The following is an 8,136-nucleotide window of genomic DNA, read 5'->3' on the forward strand; positions in this document are numbered from 1 at the left end:
GGCTAGCTGAGTCGACACTATTCAGTGCTAAGCAAGGTTCCTCTCTGCTTAAAAATAGAGTCAAAGATCTTAAAAAGTAGCTTTAGGAATGCTAGGAATGTTGCACTTAGCAAAGAGTTCCACAAACAGGATACCCACCTCTGTAACAACTCAGCCTTTAAAAGAAAAGCATACTTTTGTTTCTCCAATTCTTATATGACCATTTTAAATTAGTAGTTTGAAAAAAACACCACCATAAAGTAATATAAGAGTCATTAGTATTCTGTGGTATTCATGTGTTGCTAAACTGTAATTCCCAGGATACCAGGACACCAGACTACTGGTGAGCGGCACTGGGAGTAACCTGTAGAGTTATCGCAGTTTGATTATCACTACTCTAAAAGATCAAACACGTTATTTATTATAGTATAAATATGAATTCTTCACCACTCTTATATTTTTGTCTGTAGAGTCATATAAACCAGTACTTATCTTTTTAAGAGTATGCTAAAATCACTATAGTGTTTTTCAAGTCATGGTATCTTGTAATATCATTCTTACAGGCTAACATTACCTTCAGAAATAAACTCTTGCATATTAAATGGACTTCCTTCTAAATTTACATTTGATTTATCCTATCCTTACTCCCACATCAACAAATATGACAACACAACCAGAAAAAGGGTCATCAGGTCCCCTCACTTCTGTTTCTGGGCAAATGGGGTAAGAAATCAGATCACAACTTCAATCATTCTGTGGGCACGCCCACCATCTTGCTGCAGAACTTACAGCCCATAATTTATATAATAAACTGAAAAAAAAATTCAAAATATAAAGGATCATCAGAATCTTACATGAATATGGAAAGCAACACGGTGAGCGTCAAGAAAAAAATGTCTATTTAGTCTATAACTATTTACCCAACAATACAGTCCACAGCCTGACACTTTCCTGGCTTTTTGTCAGCTGTGATCAAAAAAGAGCTTTTCTGCAACAGATAGGAAGTGAAATTTAACTTCATCATGAGCAATTCAGCTTAATTTAAGATTAATAAATGAAGATCTAAGAAAAAAGACAATCAAAAACAATTCCTACACGTAGCATTAGGCAGGGTTAAAGGCTAAAACATACAGTGAATGGTTGCAAGTACTCAGTATGGCTAGTCTAGTGAAGAGAAGGACCAGGGGAGACATGACAGCAGTGTTCCAATATTTGAGGGGCTGCCACATAGAGGAAGGGGTCAAGCTATTTTCTAAAGCACCCAAAGGCCAAACAAGGAATAATGGATGGAAACTAAACAAGGAGAATTTAGCCTGGAAATTAGGAGAAGTTTTCTGACAGTGAGAACAGTCAACCAATGGAACAAGTTGCCTTCAGAAGTTGTGAGAGCTTCATCACTGTAAGTTTTCAAGAAGAGATTGGACTGCCATTGGTCAGAAATGACATAGGGTCTCCCAGAGGTGGTATTCAGCACGCTCTGACCAGTTCTGGAGAACAGGTAGTGAAAATTTTGAGTAGTTCTGAGAACCTTCAAATGCCACCTCTGACTGGAGATTTTATAGTACCCTTCCCCTGCCACACCCACCAAGCCATGCCCGTAGAACCGCTAGTAAAAAAAAAATTGAATCCCACCACTAGGGTCTCCTGCTTGGGAAGGGGGTTGGACTAGATGACCTACAAGGTGCCTTCCAACTCTGTTAATCTGTTAGATTTTGGTTCTAGTGTTTGGATTCTTTCCTTGATGTTAGAAGACAGGCAGCAGTAGAGTTAAGTATCATCAACCTAGAATGGCACCAAGCTCATACTTCTGGGTTCCCACCCTAGCAGTCTATGGAGACAAGATACCATGTTGAACAAAGCAGAAGCTCATCCATTTAGTGTTGGACTCCAGCATCACAAGTCCTTACTGCACCTGTGTATGGCTTCCCGATTGCACAGTGGCAGATAGGACAGCACTCCAGAGGGATAATGTTATTGTTCAAAAGATCATTGGTTGCCCTCTCTCCTCTTTGGAAGAGCCTTAAAGCTCCCACTGCCTTAAGAAATTTCAAAACATTCTCAAAGATCCATCTCATCCTGGGCACCCTTTTTTTTAAGTATTACCATCTGGCAGATAGTCCAGAACAATAATAAGAACAAGGACAGATTGGCTGAAAAACAGCTTCTATCCCAGGGCAGTAGCTCTGTTGAATTCTACTGTATAGTGCACTATTAATTCCATATCAGGGGTTTTCAATTCAATGTATAGAATGTGCAGGATGTGTGTTTGTGTTTATTTTCATAGTCATAATGTACACTGACAAGGGTATTTAATTTCATTGTACGAGGTGCAATGGCAATAAAGTAAACTAAACTAAACTGATCACAATCACTGCAGAATAGTGACCCCTGTGGTTTTTTGGTATCATGGTTTCTCCTGCTACCTGTCATGCCCCTGTTGGAGTCTGACTCCAAGGAAGAGGTGGAACAGCTTACAGGAAGTGGGAGTGTGGCTCTGGTTGGATGTGGAGGAAACTGGGGAAGTGCACAGGCTGGATGGGCATTCAGAGGAAGACCCAGGCCCATTCCGTCTTCATCCTAGGGCACACAGGGAGGAGCAGAATGTCAACTCATAAAACATTTTGTATATACGTTTTATAGTTGACAACAAGGGGGGAGTTTCAAAAAGCAAACAACAGGTTAAATCGAAAGTATATTCCATTCATATTTTCTTACTGATTAGATGGCTGAAGCTTCTGCCACGAAAAAATCTAATCAGAGATCATGATTGATGACTCTTGGCTATGGACATTTTTTCATTGGATGACACACTCAGAGGGGTTGGGGGGGAGTAGGATCAAGGCTGATAGTGAATTACGTATCTCAGAGTTGGCTACACCCAGGTTAGTGCTGGACATAGAATGTTACCTTTCAAATAAATCTTCTTTAGTTTTGGGAAAAAAATAAAAAATAAAAAATAAAAAAATAAATGGAACTATGAGATTATGTGTGGACTTTAGAGAGATCAATGGATTGTGTGTACGCAATTTATACCCCCTCCCGCTCATGAAGGACATGCTGTCCCATCTGGCCAAAGGGAAGATCTTTACCAAATTAGATCTCAGAGAAGCATACAATCAAGTCCACATCAGGGAAGGAGATGAATGGAAAACAGTGTTCAACTGCCCCCTAGAGAGCTTCCAATTCAAGGTCATGCCTTTCAGACTACAGGGCCCCCCAACAGTGTTCATGCAGTTAATAAAAGAGGTGCTATATGGACATCTTTATAAGGGGGTTCTTGTCTACTTGGACTACATTCTCTTGGACCACACTCTACTAGAAAACTTCTAGCAGCAAACCTGTATGTCAAGCTATCAAAATGCGAATTTCACCATGCACAATTAAACTACCTGGGCTACTGAGTCTCCAATGAGGGCATAGAGATGGACCCAGCCAATGTACAAGCCATTCTGGGCTGGCAGTCCCCTTGTACCCACAGACAGCTACAAATCTTCATGGGGTTTGCAAACTTCTACCAACAATTCATCCCCTCGTTCATGAGAATTGCCAAACCCATGATGGTCTTCCTAAAGATAGGAAGTCCAGGAAAGAAACCCTTCCCGGGACAACCCATATAGTGGGACCTAACCTGCCAAAAATCATTTGAAACACTGAAAGAACTGTTTGCAAAAGAACCAGTTCTGAAGCATCCTGATCCCAATAACCCCTTCGTCATTCAAGCAAACACCAGTGAAGTGGCAGTGGGAGCAGTGTTACTCAAAGAAACAACCAAGGAAGCCTACAGCCCTGTGCCTACATCTCCCGCAAACTCACAGACACAGAGAAACTATGGGCAGTATGGGAAAAAGAGGCTTTTGCAGTGAGATGGGCACTGCAAACCTGGTGCCACCTGCTGGAAGGGGGCAGAGACCATTCAAAGTCTGGACCGACCATAAAAACCTGGAAGCCCTTAGGACCCCGTGAAAACTATCAACCAAATAAATCCGATGGGCTCAATACTTCAATCAATTCGACTTTGTGCTAAAACACATCCCGTAGGGAAGGAACTTTCTGGATGGTGCCCTCTCCCACATGCCCCAGTACAAATGTGAAAGGGAGGAGGTTGTAAACGCCATCATTTCCCCTGCCCAAGTAGTTGCCCAAGTAACCACCAGATGACAACACTGTGATCGGCAAGACCAACCTGCAGATGACCTAATTATGAAACTCAAAACCAAATTGCTAGCAGACCCTTGGCTCTGGGACAATCAACACACCTTGACAAAAAGAGATAACTTGCCATGGAAGGGGACAAAACTCTACGTCCCAGTATCCCTACACACCCTAGTTCTTCAGAGAAGCCACTACACCAAATGGGCAGGCCACTTTGGGTTCTTAAAGACTTTACACTTGGCTCGGAGGCAGTTCTGGTGGCCTGGCATAAAGAAAGACGTAAACAGTTATGTGAAAATTTGCACCATCTGCACTGCAATGAAAAAATGAACAGGAAAACTGTGTGGACTACTACAAATGGTAGCGGAGTCGATGAAGCCATGGGAGGAGATGGCAATGGACTTCACAGTGGAGTTGCTGAAAAGTGGCGGAACCATGGTGATCTGGACTGTGATAGACTTATTTTCCAAACAAGCACATTTCATACCTTGCAACAGACTACCCTCAGCCTGCCAGTCAGCCAAGCTATTCCTGTAGCACATCTACTGCCTGCATGGAGTACCACAGAGAATTATCTCAGACAGAGGGGTCCAATTCACAGCCAAATTTTGGAGGGAGTTCCTGTGGGCTATTGGGACATCGCAGGGTCTTAGCTCGGCCTTTCCTCCAAGCACCAATGGAGGGGGCAGAGAGATTGAATGCCATGGTAGAGCAATATCTGAGGGGCTATGTGAACTATCAGCAGTCCAATTGCCTTTCATGGAGGTTGCAGACAAAAATGCTGTTCACAGTAGCATGGAACTAATTCCCTTCAAGGTAGTAAGTGGCATGGACTTTGTCCCAATGCCTGAGTATCCAAGGGACCCCCGCCTCCACAGTCAGCCTGACCGATTGGATGTCAACACTGAAAGCAACTGTCAGCTCCTATGAGAGGTCACTGAAACTGGTTCAATAAAACACTTTACTCACAATCTTGATGTAGCTATGTGTGTTTATTTTGGCTTCCTCCAACAACAGCAACAAATGGAAAGTCCAAGTAAAGCCAGCGCTGAGAGCCTCTGCCTCTCAGCAGTATTTATAATCCCCATCCACCCCCAATAATTAGCAACATCCGCCACTAGCAAACATCCAACATCCATCTACAGCAATCTCACGCACTGCCACCCAACTCCCAGATAACACCTCCCCCCTCCCTAGGTGTCCTTTACCCCAATCCACCCACTATCCCCCATATGAAACGCTAACCAGCCGATACTATATCATGAAGGGTTTCCTGGCCAGTCACGCTGAGAAAAGGGAGAGGCGTTGTGCTTAGAGAGTCGCAAAATGCCAAACAGATGACAAGGCAGTTTCCCAGTTGGTTACACCAAAGTGGGGAGAGGAGGTTGTGCCTGGCTTCATCAGCTATCATCAACTCGGGATCATCAAAGTAGGCAACTCTCCCCCAACCATTATAACACGTCAGGCTTTATTCCGTCAGCAGTGTTGTTGAAGCTCGACATGTGGCCCCCTCTACCATGTGTCTCTCTGAAATAAATAACAGGCAATAATTATCTTGTATATACAATTTCCCCCTTCCCCCCACTTTCATGGGGTATTTCGTATGGAACCACCTCCACAACCGGGGAGCGGACACATCTGTACATGGTATCCATGCTGCATCTGATAGTGGATAAGGTACCCTCAAGAAGTAGGAATTGAAGAACCAACCGCTGTTAGTTTCCTGCTCATTTCAGACAATTCAAAATCTTCAGGTTCTTCTAGACCTGAATCCACTCATGAAATAACCAATTGCAATTCCAAGTAAAAATAGTGGAAAAAAAGAAGCAAGATAGAAAAAAAAAAGATTTCTTCAGGTTCTTGTATACCTTAATCCAATCGGTTAGTTAGATAGCAGTAAAAACTCAAAAAAGGGGAAAAAAAACCATAAACAGAAAAAGGAAAAAATTATTAAATCTTGTAGAAGGCAGAAAAATAGAAAGTAAAAAACTAAAGAAGAAGAAAAAGGAGTTCTTCAGGTTCTTCAACACCTTAATCCAATTAAAAAGTCTCAGGTATGAAAAGGTATACAAAAAAAAAAAAAACCCAATATGGAAAGTAAATTAAAAAATGCAGGAGTGGGAGAGAGAAAAAAGAAAAAAACACTACTCCCTTTAAAAAAAAAAGAAGGAAAACATTAATACTAAGACTTTTCCTTTAAAATAAAATGCAAAAGTAAAAAATTAGGCTTCAAAAGCAAAAAGAAAGACAAAAGCAAGTTCCAAAAGGCCAAAAATCCAGACTTCCGGTTTGAGCATCTTCAGCGACAAACCAAAACCTCGTCTCTGTGAGGCTTCAATCCGTGCTCGCCGCTGGAGTGCCCCGAGCTGGCTGGTTTCGGGGCTAAGCCACCCCGTAGAGGTGGTGAAGAGTGGGGAGACTGCCAGCAGGGTTGAGGAGAGCTGCATCTCTCCTCCCCAACTGGCCATTACTCCCTTTCCCAAAGGCGGTTTAAGCAGAGGTGAGAAATGGCCACCACAAAGAAGAACTTGACCAGAAAAGAATGTGCAGCAGGAAGATAAGAAGAGAAAGTTTTGGTTGACTAGGTCAAACAGCAAAAGCAACAAATCAGGTACCCTGGAATTGAAACTGTTAAAAAACAATATCATTGTTCCCTAAGATTTTTAAGCTACGAAGGAGAGAGAAAAGGGAAAAGATTTGGTTTTCTCCTTTTCCTATACTGACAGCTAAGAGACTTAAGCAAGAAATTGGGGGAAAAAATCCACTTTGAAATCAATAGGCATTTAATGCTGAAAATAAAAAGTCAAAGGGATAATAAAGATTTCTGGATAATTAAAAGCTTTTGAAAACAGGGAAGGAGAGGAAGAATAAAAGGGCAGGATCTGGAAGGGAGGAGACAGCCTGGAATTAAAAAAAAATAGTATAAGATATGGAATAGAATACAAGAGGAGCATGAAATTGAGTTTTGTCTGTGTATAATTTTCTATTTTCCAAAAAGATTTATTTTGTGTGTGAGCAAATAAAACTTTATTTTAAAAAAATGTATATCATCATGTGGGCATCTCCAGGTGAGTCTGTCTGTTGACCTTGACATATTTTGATAAAGAGTTGCAAATAGAAACCTAATAAGAATCTACCCCTCTCCCCAGCTTATACAGTTCTGGTTTGTAACACCTCCAGCTCATTCCCATAACATTCCCCCTTCTCCCCCTGTTACTTATGACAGCCAAAATGCAAAGCAAGGAGAAAATCTTGAAGGGACACATACTTAGTAGAAAGGTTTCGGGTTCAAGTTTTAAATTTTTGTTTTGTTATATTTAAAATCCAATTTCTAACAAAATTTCTGAGCACATGGTCAAGTCCACCACATGTGAAAATATGCCTTGTGCACAGTTACATTTAGATTGGGGAACATCTTAGCCAGTCTCGCAGGAGGTAGGTGCCAGTAATGAACCATTTTATACAAGTTTCCTTTATACTTGAGATTGACATGGTTCATTTGTAATTTGTCTGCCAAATGTGTTCCTCTTGACTAATTCAATACTATGACCCATGTTTTTAGCCCAAATTATCATAGATTCTGTAACTGTTTCTTTTAATTTGTAGTCCAAAAGATATTTATATGTTTAACTAATTGTTTTCTTTTCCTCTCCTAGCCATATTTTATCTAATTCTTGTGGAGTCATATTAAAGCCAAATTGTTCTCTATTTTTTTTATAATGGGTTTGTATTTGTGCAAAGGGCCACCATGCTATTTCCTTTCCTTGAATTTGTGTTTGGCTCCTATTTTTAAGCTCTCCAGTGTCATATAATAAATCTTTATACCTAACAATATTTTCATAATCCAATACATTTGAATGTGTGACTGCTTCCAATGTAGTTAGCCACAATGGAACCTTTGGGTAGCTATTTTTTTTTAATCTTTCCCCAGATATTGAACAACCTATTTCTTACATGGTGCCTTTGGAAATATGAAATGTTGTTTAGATTTTCCATCCCACATGA

The sequence above is a fragment of the Pseudonaja textilis genome, chromosome 2, assembly GCF_049901715.1.
Source record: "Pseudonaja textilis isolate UNSWEBS1 chromosome 2, rPseTex1.2, whole genome shotgun sequence".
Classification (NCBI taxonomy): domain Eukaryota; kingdom Metazoa; phylum Chordata; class Lepidosauria; order Squamata; family Elapidae; genus Pseudonaja; species Pseudonaja textilis.